This window comes from Carassius carassius, chromosome 10, assembly GCF_963082965.1.
Source record: "Carassius carassius chromosome 10, fCarCar2.1, whole genome shotgun sequence".
Lineage (NCBI taxonomy): Eukaryota > Metazoa > Chordata > Actinopteri > Cypriniformes > Cyprinidae > Carassius > Carassius carassius.
Window position 1 is genome coordinate 20,888,408 of NC_081764.1, and position 17,410 is coordinate 20,905,817.

General features: G+C 39.2%; 1 protein-coding gene across 4 annotated transcripts in view; it reads right to left on the reverse strand.

The window, feature by feature from the left end:
• Window positions 1-17,410, reverse strand: part of rptor (regulatory associated protein of MTOR, complex 1) — a 260,643-nt gene that overhangs the window by 176,593 nt on the left and 66,640 nt on the right. The window lies entirely within an intron of this gene.

Here is a 17,410-nt window from a genome sequence, read left to right on the forward strand (position 1 = left end):
TGTTGTCATGAAGACAATTGAGCCTGGTCTGTCGGCGGTCTCCCTCTATGTCACCTACAGCAGCAGCAGCGCGTCTGCCCCACATCAGGCACGATTCTGGTGAAGCAGGCCTACAAGCTGGGATTGGTAATGCTGCACTATAATCATAGTTATTTATTTATATTTTTCATTATATTGTATTATATGATATTGGTTTAAGACAGAGTATTTTATAAGTGTATAGTAAAAAACAACCTGCAGTTAATGTTTGCATTTCTTTCCCTTACTGTACTTCACTTTGTCTTTGCTGCGTGGCGTGTCCATTTTTAATTCGGCTCCCATGTTAACAGGTTAGAGCTTGCAGACTGCCTGCGTGAGACAAGCATCTCAGACTCGAGCCGCGCGGAAAACGCGTGCATGCTAGAAATAGAACCGACGCCTATTTTTCACGCGACACCCAAGCGTGTTGGAAGCATGTCTAGGCAAAATAGAATAGGAAAATATGTTTATATGTTATTTTGTACACAAATGCATATTAATTCATGACACTTTGATGTTTGAAAGTCTATAGGTTGACAAATTCAGATATAAATGTAATTTAAAAAATAAATTAATAATTATCGATTTTCAAATATTGCACCTGTCAAACATAGTCTATTTTGCCGTCAATACTGTTGACGGTGTCCTTTATCAATAGGTTTTATATTTATGCTAAACATGAAGTATAGATATTGTTGTCATGAAGACAATTGAGCCTGGTCTGTCGGCGGTCTCCCTCTATGTCACCTACAGCAGCAGCAGCGCGTCTGCCCCGCTTCAGGCACGATTCTGGTGAAGCAGGCCTACAAGCTGGGATTGGTAATGCTGCACTTTAATCATAGTTATTTATTTATATTTTTGATTATATTTTATTATATGATATTGGTTTGAGACTGAGAGTATTTTATAAGTGTATAGTAAAAAACAACCTGCAGTTGAATGTTTGCATTTCTTTCCCTTACTGTACTTCTCTTTGTCTTTGCTGCGTGGCGTGTCCGTTTTTAATTCGGCTCCCATGTTAACAGGTTAGAGCTTGCAGACTGCCTGCGTGAGACAAGCATCTCAGACTCGAGCCGCGCGGAAAACGCGTGCATGCTAGAAATAGAACCGACGCCTATTTTTCACACGACACCCAAGCGTGTTGGAAGCATTTCCAGGCAAAATAGAATAGGAAAATATGTTTATATGTCATTTTGTACACAAATGCATATTAATTCATGACACTTTGATGTTTGAAAGTCTATAGGTTGACAAATTCAGATATAAATGTAATTTAAAAAATAAATTAATAATTATCGATTTTCAAATATTGCACCTGTCAAACAGTCTATTTTGCCGTCAATACTGTTGACGGTGTCCTTTATCAGTAGGCTTTATATTTATGCTAAACATGAAGTATAGATATTGTTGTCATGAAGACAATTGAGCCTGGTCTGTCGGCGGTCTCCCTCTATGTCACCTACAGCAGCAGCAGCGCGTCTGCCCCGCTTCAGGCACGATTCTGGTGAAGCAGGCCTACAAGCTGGGATTGGTAATGCTGCACTTTAATCATAGTTATTTATTTATATTTTCATTATATTTTATTTTATGATATTGGTTTGAGACTGACAGTATTTTATAAGTGTATAGTAAAAAACAACTTGCAGTTTAATGTTTGCATTTCTTTCCCTTACTGTACCGAAAATGAACCAAACCGTGACTTTAAAACCGAGGTACGTACCAAACCGCGATTTTTGCGTACCGTTACACCCCTAATACACACACATAAAATCTATTTAAATCATAAATCGTTTTTTTGCTATGATTTTATTAGTAAAAATATCACTGTAATCTAAGCTTAATAAATGAGGATAATGTTTCTGTATATCCTGTTTAATGAATCACCTCAAATTGGAACTTCACCTGTTAGCCAGCACCCCCCATTATGGGACTCACAGCTGAAAGTGCCCTACCTAACTTAAAATTGAATTCTAGAAAACCAAATCTAGAAAAGTACTAGGTTGAAAGTCAAATGTCTCATGAGTTTATATTTCAAATCTAAAGAACGATTCACGATTCCTGCAATCATTTTTCTGAGACTATGTCTAATCTTAAAATTCTACTTTTAGTGTTTAAATTAAACTGTCTGGACTCTACCTATCTTTCTAACCTATTGACTGAACACCACCCCCTCTTGTCTCTCCGTTCGTCCAACCAGAGATTATTATGCATCCCTAAGTCGAGACTGAAATGCAGGGGTGACTGCGCTTTCTCGGTAGCTGCCCCTAGATTGTGGAATGCATTACCCCTCTGTATTAGATCTGCACCTTCACTATCTGTTTTTAAATCTATGTTGAAAACGTACCTTTTTGATTTGGCGTTTTAAAACTGAGAATTTTCTACTGTACTGTTTTACAGTATTATTTTGTATTGTCTTATCGAAATGTTTTTATTGTTGTTGTTCAGCACATTGGTCAACCCATGGCTGTTTAATAGTGCTATATAAATAAAATTGACATTGACATTAATCATATCAATGTGCCATAAAGTCAATAAATCACACTCTATTCATATAGATGGCGTTCACATTGATAGCTGTGACATTTACATCTGTTAATTTTAGACATTAACAGAAAGCCTTTTCATTCAGTAATTTATGTGCTGCTTAATACAGTGACTGTATGTACAAGAATAGTTCAATATAACAAGCTTGTACTATTTAAATATCAATAAAATGGGATCTATAATTTTTCGTTTATTTAATGTAATTCAGAAATATTACATATATTAAGTTTATATAAAAAGCTTTTAGTTAAAAACAGATGCCAGCATGTTTGGAAATATAAAACACAGGTCATAGCTGTTTTTTAAAAGACGACATTGCATATAGCCTGTAAAAAAAAAATATATATGATAGATCATAATAATCAATAATAATTCACAAATTAAAAACACGGTATACATGTAGTTAAAGCGAAATTGAATGGAGGAATTAAAGTAATTGTAGAAGTCCAAAGTTCTGTAGTAGAACTATGTGGCTGTGCTTTTTGTATTGTTTCAATATCAAGTCATTGTATTCTTGAACTGGATAATAAGTTTCTTTTCAGACCACTTGTCTTTATGGATGTGAAATTTGCCATGTTGTAAAAAAAGACTTGTGTCCATTTAATTTTCCCATATTAAAACCCTCTGGGGACGGATTGGGCGGTACCGCCCAAAATGGCATACTTTTACAAATGTGTAGTTATCTCAAAAACTATTAATGCTAGAGAGATGCGGTTTTTTTTGCCGTCTTCCTCAGATTCCACTGAAAACAGCGGTTAAACACGCTTCCCTTATTGCGCAATACCACTGCGTAAACAGGCCAATGAAAACTATTATGTTAGGCAGATTCAACACGCAACAACCAATGTAAAAACCGCTGGGAGGAATATTTTTCTAACCCAATCAGAGGAAGGTTATCATGATTTATTCTAGCCATTCAGAGGACTCTGTAGCTCTGCTGTAGCCTTGTAAAAGCTGGGCTGGACTATAGTAAAACGACCTCCAGCCAGGTGTAATCAATAACCGATCGGAGAATCAGCATGAGGTGGAGAAAGCAGAAAGCGATCGGAGTGTTACATAGAGCGATCGGAGTATTAGCGAGCACAAAGAGATAAATTCGAGAGAGATATAGCATTATTACAGAATTGTTTTATCAAAATTGCAAGCAGTAAAAGATTTAGGGCAGAACAAGCTCTGGAACAATTACTGGAAAGTGACGAGGGGAAATCTGGAGCAGACAGCTTTTACACAGATGACGAAGTATTTTACCAGGATGGGGAAGATCCATTTGAGGACTGGTATGTAACTTCAAATAACCTCTTTATCATTATAATTTATTATATCATACATCTTGAGTATGTATATGTTTTGGATTTTTAGTCAGATAGCGATTGAGGCATGAAATATTTGTTTTAGTGTACCATACTACTCTTTCCCTGTAAACTCAGTTCAAGAGTGGTGTGAAATTTGTTTCAATAGACTGACTTACTCAACTAAGTAAACTGCTCAGGTCAAGAGAGGTGAAATGTGTTTTTAGTGTACAGTGGAGTTTCATAGGGTTACATGAGTTTATAGGAGTTATTTTTTCTACATTGAATTTTGACACAAAAAAAGCTTCCAGTTTGATTGTGTATTTGCTCTGATGCAGGATGCAGACAGGACAACTCGCCGCACACCCCTACCCATTGTCCCTTGGACCCAGCAAACCCTGCACACAAGCCTGCAGATGTCAGAAAGTACTGTGAGCACTGCAAGGCAAGCAAAGTGTACAACAAGACCTCCTGGCCTTGCTTTGCTCACTGGCATGCCTAGGACTGTTTGTAAAAAAAGTTAATTATTTAATTGTTCTTTACACATTTGATTAAACAATAACACATTTCTGTCGAGCAAAGAGTTTGAAAAAAATTTTTTTTTTCAAAAACTGTTCTATATTGTGTTTTTCAGTAATAAATGACAAAAAAAAATCTCATTTTCGTTTTTGAAATTCTCTAGTTTATTGTACAATTTTTCACTCATACTTCCTTTATAAACATATTGCATGCATGCTTATGGTAGCTTAGGGTCTTCTGAATCCATCGATACCAAATACATGGTGGTCCATCATCATTACATATGGTTTATAAGCCGAAATGTAAAAATAGAGAAAACAGACCAAAAAGGGCTTAGTCCCAAAAATGAAAAAACGCCTAGGACTGTTTGTAAATAAAGTTAATTATTGAATTGTTCTTTACACATTTGATTGAACATTAACCCATTTCTGTCAAGCAAAGGGTTTGAAAAATATATTTTTGGGTCAAAAACTTTTCACTTTTGTTGTGTGAGGTAGGATTTTCAGTAATAAATGACAAAAATCTCATTTTTGTTTTGAAATTCTCTAGTTTATTGTACAATTTTTCACTCATACTTCCTTTATAAACATATTGCATGCATGCTTATGGTAGCTTAGGGTCTTCTGAATCCATCGATACCAAATACATGGTGGTCCATCATCATTACATATGGTTTATAAGCCAAAATGTAAAAATAGAGAAAACGGACCAAAAAGGGCTTAGTCCCCTAAGGGTTAAATAAAAACAAAATCACACTGAATTTAATTTACACAGTGTGTTCACAAATTAGCCAAGTAATGACAAACCAAAATAACAAGTGAAAAGTTTTCAAGTATGTTTTTTGTGTGGACACACAATCGTTGTCATACAAATCTGAAAGCAAGCAGTTGCGGCAAGCAAGCCACCCATCTAAAGCAGATGCAGAAAAACGTTCGCGGAAAAAAAAGACTAAGTAGATTAACATTATTTGTCTTAACTATTAACTAATGCCTTTCATAATATCAAATTGTTCCCACATTTTCCAGAGAAGTCTCCGGTGTAAAGGTATAACAGAAGTACAGATACACTGCTTTGTGGGAAAGCGGAAGTTACCTGATGTCACTGTGAAAAGGACAATAGGACAATAGTCCCATAGGGGGAATGTTCAAAGATCACAGTGGGGTGAAATGCTCCACTTGGCATTGTGCAGCACTTGGAACCAATCAAATCACTCATTAAAATCACTTAAGCAGGATTGTGACCATGCTGTCTCTCCATGTAACTGACTGGACAGTTAGTTCAAGTATGTGTATGAGTCAGAAGCTGTTAAAGTGACAGGTTTGAACAAGATCAGGGTCAGGATTGAGAGACACGTCACCTCCTGTCCTCCTGTACAAATCTGTGAGGAGTCACACTTCCTCACACATATACACACAGGAGCTGTATCCTTGGCAGTTAAATAATGTGACTGTTTCTGTGACTAAGTGACATTATTATGCAACTGGATGGAGTCCGAAGCAATCATTGTGTGTATGAGAGGTGATGAGAGCCAGAGAAATGAAAGACTAATTTACAAAAATAATGTTTGCATTTCTTTCCCTTACTGTACCGAAAATGAACCAAACCGTGACTTTAAAACCGAGGTACGTACCAAACCGCGATTTTTGCGTACCGTTACACCCCTAATACACACACATAAAATCTATTTAAATCATAAATCGTTTTTTTGCTATGATTTTATTAGTAAAAATATCCTGTATCCTTGGCAGTTAAATAATGTGACTGTTTCTGTGACTAAGTGACATTATTATGCAACTGGATGGAGTCCGAAGCAATCATTGTGTGTATGAGAGGTGATGAGAGCCAGAGAAATGAAAGACTAATTTACAAAAATAATGTTTGCATTTCTTTCCAAATGCATTTACAAAAATCGCACACAAAAACACTTGATGATTGTGTAACACCACAGCAGTATGGATGCTCAACTGAAGAGGATGTGATATAAAAAAAAGAGCTTCATATAAAAGAAAAAAGAAATGAAATAAGAAATACATGTTGATATATATATATATATATATATATATATAATACACAGTCGTGGCCAAAAGCTTTGAGAATGACATAAATATTGGAAATTTGAAAAGTTGCTGCTTAAGTTTTTATAATAGCAATTTGCATATACTCCAGAATGTTATGAAGAGTCAGATGAATTGCATAGTCCTTCTTTGCCATGAAAATTAACTTAATCCCAAAAAAACCTTTCCACTGCATTTCATTGCTGTCATTAAAGGACCTACTGAGATCATTTCAGTAATCGTCTTGTTAACTCAGGTGAGAATAATGACGAGCACAAGGCTGGAGATCATTATGTCAGGCTGATTGGGTTAAAATGGCAGACTTGACATGTTAAAAGGAGGGTGATGCTTGAAATCATTGTTCTTCCATTGTTAACCATGGTGACCTGCAAAGAAACGCAAGCAGCCATCATTGCGTTGCATAAAAATGGCTTCACAGGCAAGGATATTGTGGCTACTAAGATTGCACCTAAATCAACAATTTATAGGATCATCAAGAACTTCAAGAAAAGAGGTTCAGTTCTTGTAAAGAAGGCTTCAGGGCAACCAAGAAAGTCCAGCAAGTGCCAGGATCGTCTCCTGGATTCAGCTGCGGGATCGGAGTGCCACCAGTGCAGAGCTTGCTCAGTAATGGCAGCAGGCAGGTATGAGCGCATCTGCACGCACAGTGAGGCGAAGACTTTTGGAAGATGGCCTGGTGTCATGAAGGACAGCAAAGAAGCCACTTCCCTCCAAAAAAAAAACATCAGGGACAGATTGATCTTCTGCAGAAAGTATAGTGAATGGACTGCTGAGGACTGGGGCAAAGTCATATTCTCAGATGAAGCCCCTTTCCGATTGTTTGGGGCATCTGGAAAAAGGCTTGTCCGGAGAAGAAAAGTTGAGCGCTACCATCAGTCCTGTGTCATGCCAACAGTAAAGCATCCTGACACCATACATGTGTGGGGTTGCTTCTCATCCAAGGGAGTGGGCTCACTCACAATTCTGCCCAAAAACACAGCCATGTATAAAGAATGGTGCCAAAACACCCTACAACAGCAACTTCTTCCAACAATCCAACAACAGTTTGGTGAAGAACAATGCATTTTCCAGCGCAATGGAGCACCGTGCCATAAGGCAAAAGTGATAACTAAGTGGCTCAGGGACCAGAATGTTGAAATTTTGGGTCCATGGCCTGGAAACTCCCCAGATCTTAATCCCATTGAGAACTTGTGGTCAATCCTCAAGAGGTGGGTGGACAAACAAAAACCCACTAATTCTGACAAACTCCAAGAAGTGATTATGAAAGAATGGGTTGCTATCAGTCAGGATTTGGCCCAGAAGTTGATTGAGAGCATGCCCAGTCGAATTGCAGAGGTCCTAAAAAAGAAGGGCCAACACTGCAAATACTGACTCTTTGCATAAATGTCATGTAATTGTCGATAAAAGCCTTTGAAACGTATGAAGTGCTTGTAATTATATTTCAGTACATCACAGAAACAACTGAAACGAAGATCTAAAGGCAGTTTAGCAGCAAACTTTTTGAAAACTAATATTTATGTAATTCTCAAAACTTTTGGCCACGACTGTATATATATATATATATATATATATATATATATATATATATATATATATATATATATATATATATATATATATATATATATACTCTGCGACAATATTACTAATCATATTTTTTAAACCACTGCCTCGATCTACAAAAAAGCTTGTGACAAAAAATGCAACTGAATGTAGACACTTATTAACTCCATAGTAGTGCCAAGTTATTTGCTGAAAAACTATGTAAAATATATATTTTTTTAGGCTCATGTACTCTATGTCAAAATATCATACAGCTCGGATAGTCATGTGTCATATGTCATTTGAAAGGCCTCATTGAGTAGATAAAACAAGCCTATGCCTATGGCGACAAAGCCCACCAAGCCTGACAAAGCGGGGTGCTCTGGGTATACAAGCAGGCATTCACCACAGGATTCTCAGATTTCTTCTCCTTCAGCGTCGACTCAACGCTAATCGCTGATCCTGAAAAGCCTGCTTGTTGTTGACATGCCTTCGCAGCTGTACAGAGACCTCCCTGCTTGCTGACAGGCTCTTTTCACACCTCACCAGTTCCAGTCCTGTTTCCCTGCTGCTATACTGCGATTCTGAAAGAGCTTATTCTAGCAGGTAAGCCCTAAAAGATCAAACTCTAGTGACGTTGTTGAAAATGTCGCACTGCGAGTGTGGCCCATGCAGGGAAACTTGCACGATGCAGAATAGCAATGAGAATGCCACCTGTCTGGGCAGACCCCATGCAGAGACTGCTCACTTAATGAGATGGAATGCTCACAAGGACACAGGTTAGCGTAACACAAAGATGAGTATACTTTACGTCTGGTTTGCAGGAGTTCAGGAGACAGGTTCGAGGAGACTGTTCCTGTTGGAGGCTTGACGGGGAACTGAGGTACGGGTGAATGCTTTTAAGGTGTCAGTGATTGGCTCTGTGATGCGGGGCAGGTGTGGCTGGTTAATATTCAGGGGACTGTGAGCATTGGTGATTTGTGGCGACCGGGCTCGCCAGATCCCTGACACAACCCCTCCCCCTCCCCTCCAGGGTCCGCGCCGTGGACCTAACTCTCCGATGCCTTGGGGGTCTGCCTCTGGGTCGATGAGCGGGTCTTTCGGGATTCTGAGTATAAAAGTCTGTGAGCAGGTTGGGGTCGAGGATATTCTGACGAGGTACCCAACATCTTTCCCCTGGTCCATAGTCCTCCCAGTCTACCAGATACTCCAGTCGCCCACCACGACGTCGGGAGTCTAGTATTTCTCGTACAATGTAGATGGGTTCAGCGCCAATGGGTGGCACCGGGGGTTGTCGTCAGGGACTGGGTCTGTGGAAGGAACAGAAACAGGAGCGTGATGGAGCTTTAGCAGGGAAACGTGAAAGGTGGGATGTATCCGATATTGAGCAGGTAGACATAGACAATAAGTGACAGGGTTAATTTGTCGTTCATAGGGAAAAGGTCCTATCCACTTAGGGCTGAGTTTTCTGCAAGGTTGCCTCAATCTGATGTCTCGAGTTGAGAGCCACACCAGTTGGCCAGGTTGGTATGTCGGGTTCGGCCTTCGGTGAGTATCGGCAAAGCGCTGGTGACGATTCATGGCCTGTTGGAGATGATGGTGGGCCTGGTTCCAAACTCTCTCACTGTTTTGGAACCAACTATTAACAGCAAGGACTTCCGAGGGCTCACCTGACCAGGGAAACAGTGGAGGCTGATAGCCTAGGACACATTGAAATGGGGTTAGGTTCTGATGGCAAAAGGTCCGTAAGAAGTGACTGATGTCCTGAATCTTGCGCTCAGTTTGTCCATTTGCCTGGGGATGATAGCCGGAATTGAGCCTGACAGTGACATTGAGTAAAGAGAAGAATGCCCGCCACACCCGGGAAAAGAATTGTGGTCCTCGATCTGACACGATGTCTTCTGGGATTCCAAAGTTCCGAAACACATCTCACACAATTTCAAAGGCTGTTTCTTATGACATGCCTTAGAAAATCTGTCAAAGCTACTAAGATACATGTCTTGTCATCAGAAACAGGGAGGTCGGTAACAAAGTCTACCCCAATGTGAGACCGAGGACGATGTGGAATAGGTAAGGGAACTAACACTCCTGTGGGTAGCTGTCATGGGACTTTGGTCATGGCACAGAGAACGCATCCCCGGTTGAACTCTTGGACGTCCTTGTGCATTCCTGGCCACCAGTACTTGCGCTGCATTTCATTTAACCCTCTGGAGTCTAAGGGTATTTTTGGAGCCTTGAGAAGTTTTGTCATGCCCTGACATTTGTGCTTTTTTCAGTTTCTTATAAATATCTAAATTGGTAAAGTATAATCTCACTGTAACCAGCACACACTGGGCTGTAATAATATGTGAAATTATTGTATGTACATGATTGTGTTTTTGAGAAAAAAATTTTTTATGCGTGGTTAGTGAAAAACTAAAAATGTTAAAACACTTGAATAAGGCAAAACACATAAAGAACAATGGTTCCCGGGATTTTTGAGAACTGGAGCTTGTAGCCTAGAATTTTTCTTTCTAAATTATGTGAAAATCATCTTGTTTACTCACTTACAGAAAACAATATATTGATTTAAATTTTCTAAGACACTTTTTGTTGGTAAAAGTCATATGCGAATAGTCGTCAACTATCATGAATATCATTGTGATTTACACCTGAGAAGACCAAGGCCTGCATAATGAGCTGCATAATGAGCCTTTCAGTCATCTGTGCCATTGAGAGGGAAGAGTTACAAGAAAGAATGTGAAGACAAAATAAATCTATATAATTTTATGTTTGTAGTTTATTTAGAATATATTTAATTATCCCACAACATAATTTAATATCCACTTGGGAAAGCAGTTAAACAGTTTATTGGGAACAATCAAAGCTGACTTTCAAACAAATTTTTTGCATTATTACTCCAGTCACACAATCCTTCAGAAATCCTTTTAACAATCTTATTTTCTACAAAAAATATATATATATATTGTTATTATTATTATCATTATTATTATTATTATTAATGTTGAAAAGAGCTGAGAATATTTTTTCAGGTTTTTTTAGGGGGGATAAATTAAAAGAACACCATTTTTTGTTACATTTGTTACAGTTACATTTATTTGTTACATTTATATTATTTACATCAAGCTTTTGAATGGTATAGTATTGTATATTGTTATTGAAACTTCATAATATTTCACTTGATAATACATTTAGTCAGGAATTATAGTTTGGAAAAAGTCTTTGGAAAAAGTCTAACTTGTAAAATGTTTACACTTTATGAGAAAACTAGTACAAGTATATTAATAAATAAAAAGAGACTTACTCATGTTTATGATCTCTGCTGAATAAAGCACTTCATTCTTTTTTTTCTGAGGAAATCCATTTCTCAAATCCTCAACCACATCACATCTTTTTGGGGTGATTTATGTCTTATTCCTCTCATCGCGAAGCAAACAGTAAAATAAAAAACTGCTTTTTCTTCTGTGTGGGCGTATTCAAGCCGCGCGCTTCAGTTTGAATCTGAATAGCGCGTTCAGCGCGGGGGCGTGGTCACATTAGATATAATGAAGGGAGACTTGAAAAACGGACATCGCGTTGTTTTCATATGGATTACTTTAACACAGAATATCTGTTTTCGGCAGCACTTCTTTAGTTTAAAAGTAGACATGTCAAGCTTTCTATAGATATCTCTCTCATGTCTCTTCGTTGAGTATTCACTGAGTTACAGTTCATTTTAATGACGTGTTTGTAAATGAAGATCAGCGCAGACAAAGGCTGCAAACAGCACACCTTGTTTGTTATCTTTATTTTATAAGTGCACAACGTTTTGTTATGTCTGTATCCAAAAAAAAGTAGACCCTTTACCGATTCGATTGATGTATCGCTCTTATCTGTACGATTAAAACTGAAAGTGTAATTTAAGTTCTTTTCGGGGTTATCAAGAGAAAATGACTCATAACGCGTATCCGCGTTAATCGACTTCAGAGGGTTAAGTCCCATTGAATAGGATTAACAAACAGCATGGTGGGCAAGATAGGCTCTGGCTCCTCAGGGGTTTCCTCAAGGGCGTGGAGATGAGATAGAGTATCAGCTCTGGTGTTCTTTGATCCTTGACGATAGGCTATCTGGAAATGAAATCTGGTGAAGAATAGAGCCCACCTGGCTTGACGAGGGTCGAGTCTCTTGGCTTCCTTCAGGTATTGGAGGTTCTTATGATCCGTCAGCACAAGAAATGGCTGTCTGGCCCCTTCCAGCCAATGTCTCCACTCTTCTAACGCCAGTTTCACGGCTAGGAGTTCTCGGTTGCCTATATCATAATTTCTCTCTGCAGGAGACAACTTCCTAGAGAAAAAGGCACAGGGCATAGGTTTAGCTGTGTTCTCTGAATATTGGGACAGGATGGCGCCGATGCCAGTTGTGGAGGCGTCCACCTCAACTATGAACTTTTTCTTGGGATCTGGATGTTGAAGCAGGGGGGCTGTGGTAAACACGTCCTTCAAAGCTTGGAATTTTTTTCAGCTTCGCTTTACCATTGGAGAATCTTGGGTTTTCACTTTAAGAGAGAGGTAAGGGGTGCAGTAATCATACTGTATTGGTTAAAAAAATCTGCGGTAGAAGTTAGCGAAACCCAGGAAACTTTGTAGCTCCTTGATGGTCTTGGGTGTTGGTCATGATGTAATGGCTTGGGTCTTTCGATCATCCATCTTCACCCCTTCCTTGCTGATCGTGTACCCTAGGAACTAATTGGATTGTTGGTGAAAGACACACTTGTCAGCTTTAACAAAGAGGGAGAATTCTCTGAGACGTTGGAGTACTTTGGCAACATGATACTGGTGATCCTTTTCATTTGGTGAGTAAATGAGGATGTCATCTATATAAACGAGAGCAAAATGGTTCAGGTACTCATGGAGGACTTTATCCATGAAGCTTTGGAAAACGGAGGGGGCGTTTACTAAACCATACGGCATCACCAAGTATTCGTAGTGTCCAGCTGGGGTGATTTCCACTCATCACCCTCTCTAATCCTGACCAGGTTGTATGCGCTCCGTAAGTCTAGTTTGGTGAAGATAAGGGCATCCCGGAGCTGTTCGAGGGAAGATGGGATTAGTGGAAGAGGATAGCTGAACTTTACCGTTATTTTATTTAAGGCTCTGTAGTCGAAGCATGGTCTCAATCCTCCATCCTTCTTCGGAACAAAGAAAAAACTAGCCGCTGCTGGAGAAGTGGATAGTCACAGATCACTCACTAATGTTCTCTTCCTTCCTAGATGCCAAAGACAGTACCAGCTCGGCATAACCACAGGAGACTACAGCGACCGTCGAATCACTGGATGTTACACGGTGATCCGCGGTCCTGGGAACAGCAGAACAAGGACAGAGGTTAGCGTAACACAAAGGTGAGTATACGTTACGTCTGGTTTGCAGGAGTTCAGGAGACAGGTTCGAGGAGACTGTTCCTGTTGGAGGCTTGACGGGGTGAGTACGGGTGAGTGCTTTTAAGGAGTCAGTTATTGGCTCTGCGATGCGGGCAGGTGTGTCTGGTTAATAATCAGGGGACTGTGAGCGTTGGTGATTGGTGGAGACCGGGCTTGCCAGATCCATGACATAATCACTGTATTTCTTTTCTTTTTTCCCACAGATCTAGAAAACACTTCACACCCTACAACCCCTAAAAATGTATGTTGCTAGCTTAAATTTTTTCAATATTTTTATTATATTTAATAATAATATTTAAAATAAACCGTGTCAATAATTAGGGCCAGAGCACCGTTGGTGCGAGGACCCACTTGGAATTGCTCCGTTTATTATTATTACTTTATTGAAATTTTGACAAACATATTTGTATTATAGTTTTTGAATGTCTTAAATGTTTTCTTTTCATACTTCTAGAGCCCATATTTGACAGAACTGCACACTCATTTCAGTGTGTTTTACTGTTTTACTTTGCGATTACCCCAGATACTTCTTCAACTAACCCGCTTTCTAAGTTCTCATAGCAACACCTTAAAGAAGCACATAATTTTGGCAAAAAGTTCCTGTTTATTTGCTGGTAAATTACTGAGATACTTTTATTAAGATTAATGTTGATTATATATACCTAGTTCAACAAAAAATGAAAAAAAAAACTTAAACTTAATCTACCTTCTGTCATTCCATTCCATTCCATTAAAAAAGCGTGCATCTTCAAGACATCTCTGACATCTCAGACACCCAAGAAACCATAAAATAAATCCATAAATGAAGCCATGTTATCTACTTTTGGGCCAAACTGTTCTATGAATGGTAAGGAGCAGCTTCAGTTAGATTTCCACTAGAACTTGGTTAGGCATAGTCTGATCACAAACCGTTCTTGATCTGGAATTATTAGCTGAACACACCGTACCATGCTGTAGAATGCCTGGAGTGACGTTGCTGCTCAAGATTGTCTTTTGCCTAGCCACCAGTTTCTCTGTTATCATTCAGTTTTGAAATTCAGCTTTGATTGTTCCTAATAAACTGTTTAACTGCACTCACACGTGAATCTTTTTGGGGTGAATTATGTCTTATTCCTCTCATCGCGAAGCAAACAGTAAAATAAAAAACCTTGAAGAACAGTCCTGCTGCGTTGTCTTCAGTTGTGTGGGTGTATTCAAACCGCGCGCTTCAGTGAAACATTAAATCTGAATAGCGCGTTCAGCGCGGGGGCGTGGTCACATTAGAAGATAATGAAGGGAAGCACTCCCGCAGTCACTTGAAAGACTACCTCACTCACTGCAGTCACCCGGATCCAGTACGCATCCAGCTCAGATTGTGGATCAGCACCTAGAGGGGAACTCTACAGCCCTGAATGTCAGTAGAGACCAGGACAACTAGATTAGCCCCAGAGACAGATCCACAGTCAAGACCTTGTCTCCTAGATGGCCACCGGGGCAAGATTACAGGGCACAGATGATTCTTCTGCACAATCTGACTTTGCTGCAGCCTGGAATTGAACTGCTGGTTTTGTCTGGCCAGAGGAGAACTGGCCCCCCAACTGTGCCTGGTTTCTCCAAAGGTTTTTTTCTCCGTTCTGTCACCAATGGAGTTTTGGTTCCATGTCGCTGTCGTCTCTGGCTTGCTTAGTTGGGGACACTTAATTTACAGCGATTTCGTCGACTTGATTGCACAGATATAATTTAAACTGAAATAAGCTGGATGATGACATCATGGAATTCAATGATGAACTGCCTTTTTGCATTATTGACACACTATTTTCCAATTTTATGCTGTTCAGTTGCTTTGACACAATCTATTGGCAATTGACTATTTGAGACTGCTATCAGAATTATAACAGAAATTACCCACTTTGTTTAATTCAGAGGACACAACCAGTCTCATTTTATTAGACATCTAATTTCATTTAGTAATAGTTTTATGTACTACTAAATTAAAATAGAAGAAATCTATCAAATTTAAGTGCTTTGTTCCAGAAATTCTGAAAGGTTATTACAAATGAGAGAGCCAGACACCTTGTCAAGCCAGTGACTTCCTGGGTTTCTATTTTTGCAGTGTTATCATCAAAAACTCATTGGACCAAAATTTATACAAAGAAAAAGTATGCATAAAAAGGATCTTTTGTGGAGGACCGTCACAGAAGTATTAAAATATCAGGTATGTGCTCTTAGTTGTATGTGCTTCAGCTATGCATACATTACAAAATAATACACAAGCGAAAATAATTCGACAAACGGTTCTCACACAGCATTTTGGCTTTAAATGTGAACAGAAAGGGCCCTATACTACACCCTGTGCAATGCGACGCAAGGTGCAGCGCAAGTGTGTTTGCTTGTTTCAGTCCAGCGCCGTTCGCATTTTCCCGTCCAGCGTCACGTTGTTTAATTAGCAAATGCATTTGCGCTCATTTTTGTGCTCATGGGCATGCTGGTCTAAAAAAGAGGTGTGTTCAGGTGCATTGCTAGTGCAATGCTATTTTAAGGAGCTGAAAATAGACTGCGCCATAGACCAACTCGGACCTGGTCTAAAGTCTGGCACAATGTTTTTTCTTTGTTATTTAAAGAGCTTAAACGCTGCCATGCGCTTTACACTTTGCATTTAGATCGTTAAAATTGGGCCCACAAATTGCATACTGAAAGAATCTTGTCACGTTACACCTAGTTAGGACAAAGTGTGACTGTGAACCATTTATTTATTTGCATGAAGAACAGACAGCTTGTATACTGATGTTTCAGCAAAGCTCACAGCAGAGTACATTCAGAGTGCTCTACTGGATTGCTCACGATGCCTTCAATCTGTTATCATCCAATCTTGTAACTTTCATGCTAAGAGCAGAACCATGCATCATTCATTTATATTTCTACATGGCTCCTTGCAATACAACTCTGATTCTTTGGTCTGTTATTGATACAACCACAACTGCTACAACGGATAACAGACACTCTGCAAGTCATGTTGAGGTAATTAAAATATGTCCAATTAATATTTTGTGTTCAATTATTTACTGATCAGACAAGTGACTGCATGATAAGCAGGAAAATTACGCAGTGTAGTATCATCCTGCAGAAGTTTATTTTGCAAAATAATCTGTTCATTATATCCTCAGCCTTACCGCGCACCCCTTGTCATAGTTCTGCACCCCCCCAGTTTGGGAACCACTGGTCAACATCGATTACTGTCATTACCAATTTTTTTACAGTTTGTGGCGTCATTGTTGGGTGCAGAACCGGTGAAGGCATGATCATTGAGCAAAAGTATTTTCATACTGCGATTTGTTCTCAAAACAGTCAACTGTGAAATGTACTGAACACATGCGTAAATTAGCATTGAAGTGACTGGGACGTTCACTAAAATTAAACTGAATCCATTTTTCTCTGATGTCGGGATCCTTCGGCAGCGTTTAGAAACACGTTTTTTCACAGCCAGGAATGGCATATCATCTGACTGGTATCCCAAACTGTCAAACATACACAACTGTTAGCCGATCATACCAGTGGGTGTTTACTTCCGAATCTATCTGTCACACCTATTCAAATAGAGCATTCTGAGGCAGGGGGGTGGGGGAGGGGGAGGGAGTTGGAGACAGAATTTGAGGTTGAAACAGGACAGAAAATAACCTATTACTTCAGAAATTTGATGATATTTGATGTAAAAATCGTGATAACATCATAAGTGGACCTCAGAGAACAGTACAAAATAATAATAAAAAAGGAAGTTCATGACCCTTTTAAAAGAAAATCCAACAAAAAGTATCTTGATATAGTGTTAGTCCACCACATACCACAAGAGCAGCTTCAGTGCACCTTGGCATTGATTCTACAAGTCAACTGGATGGATTGAACACCATGTTCCCAAAAGATATTTCCTAATTTTGTGTTGATGGTTCCACATTGTGTTGATGGTTCCACATTGGATGATGGTGGTGAAGCGTTCTCTCACACACGTTGGTCTAATAATCTCCTACAGATGT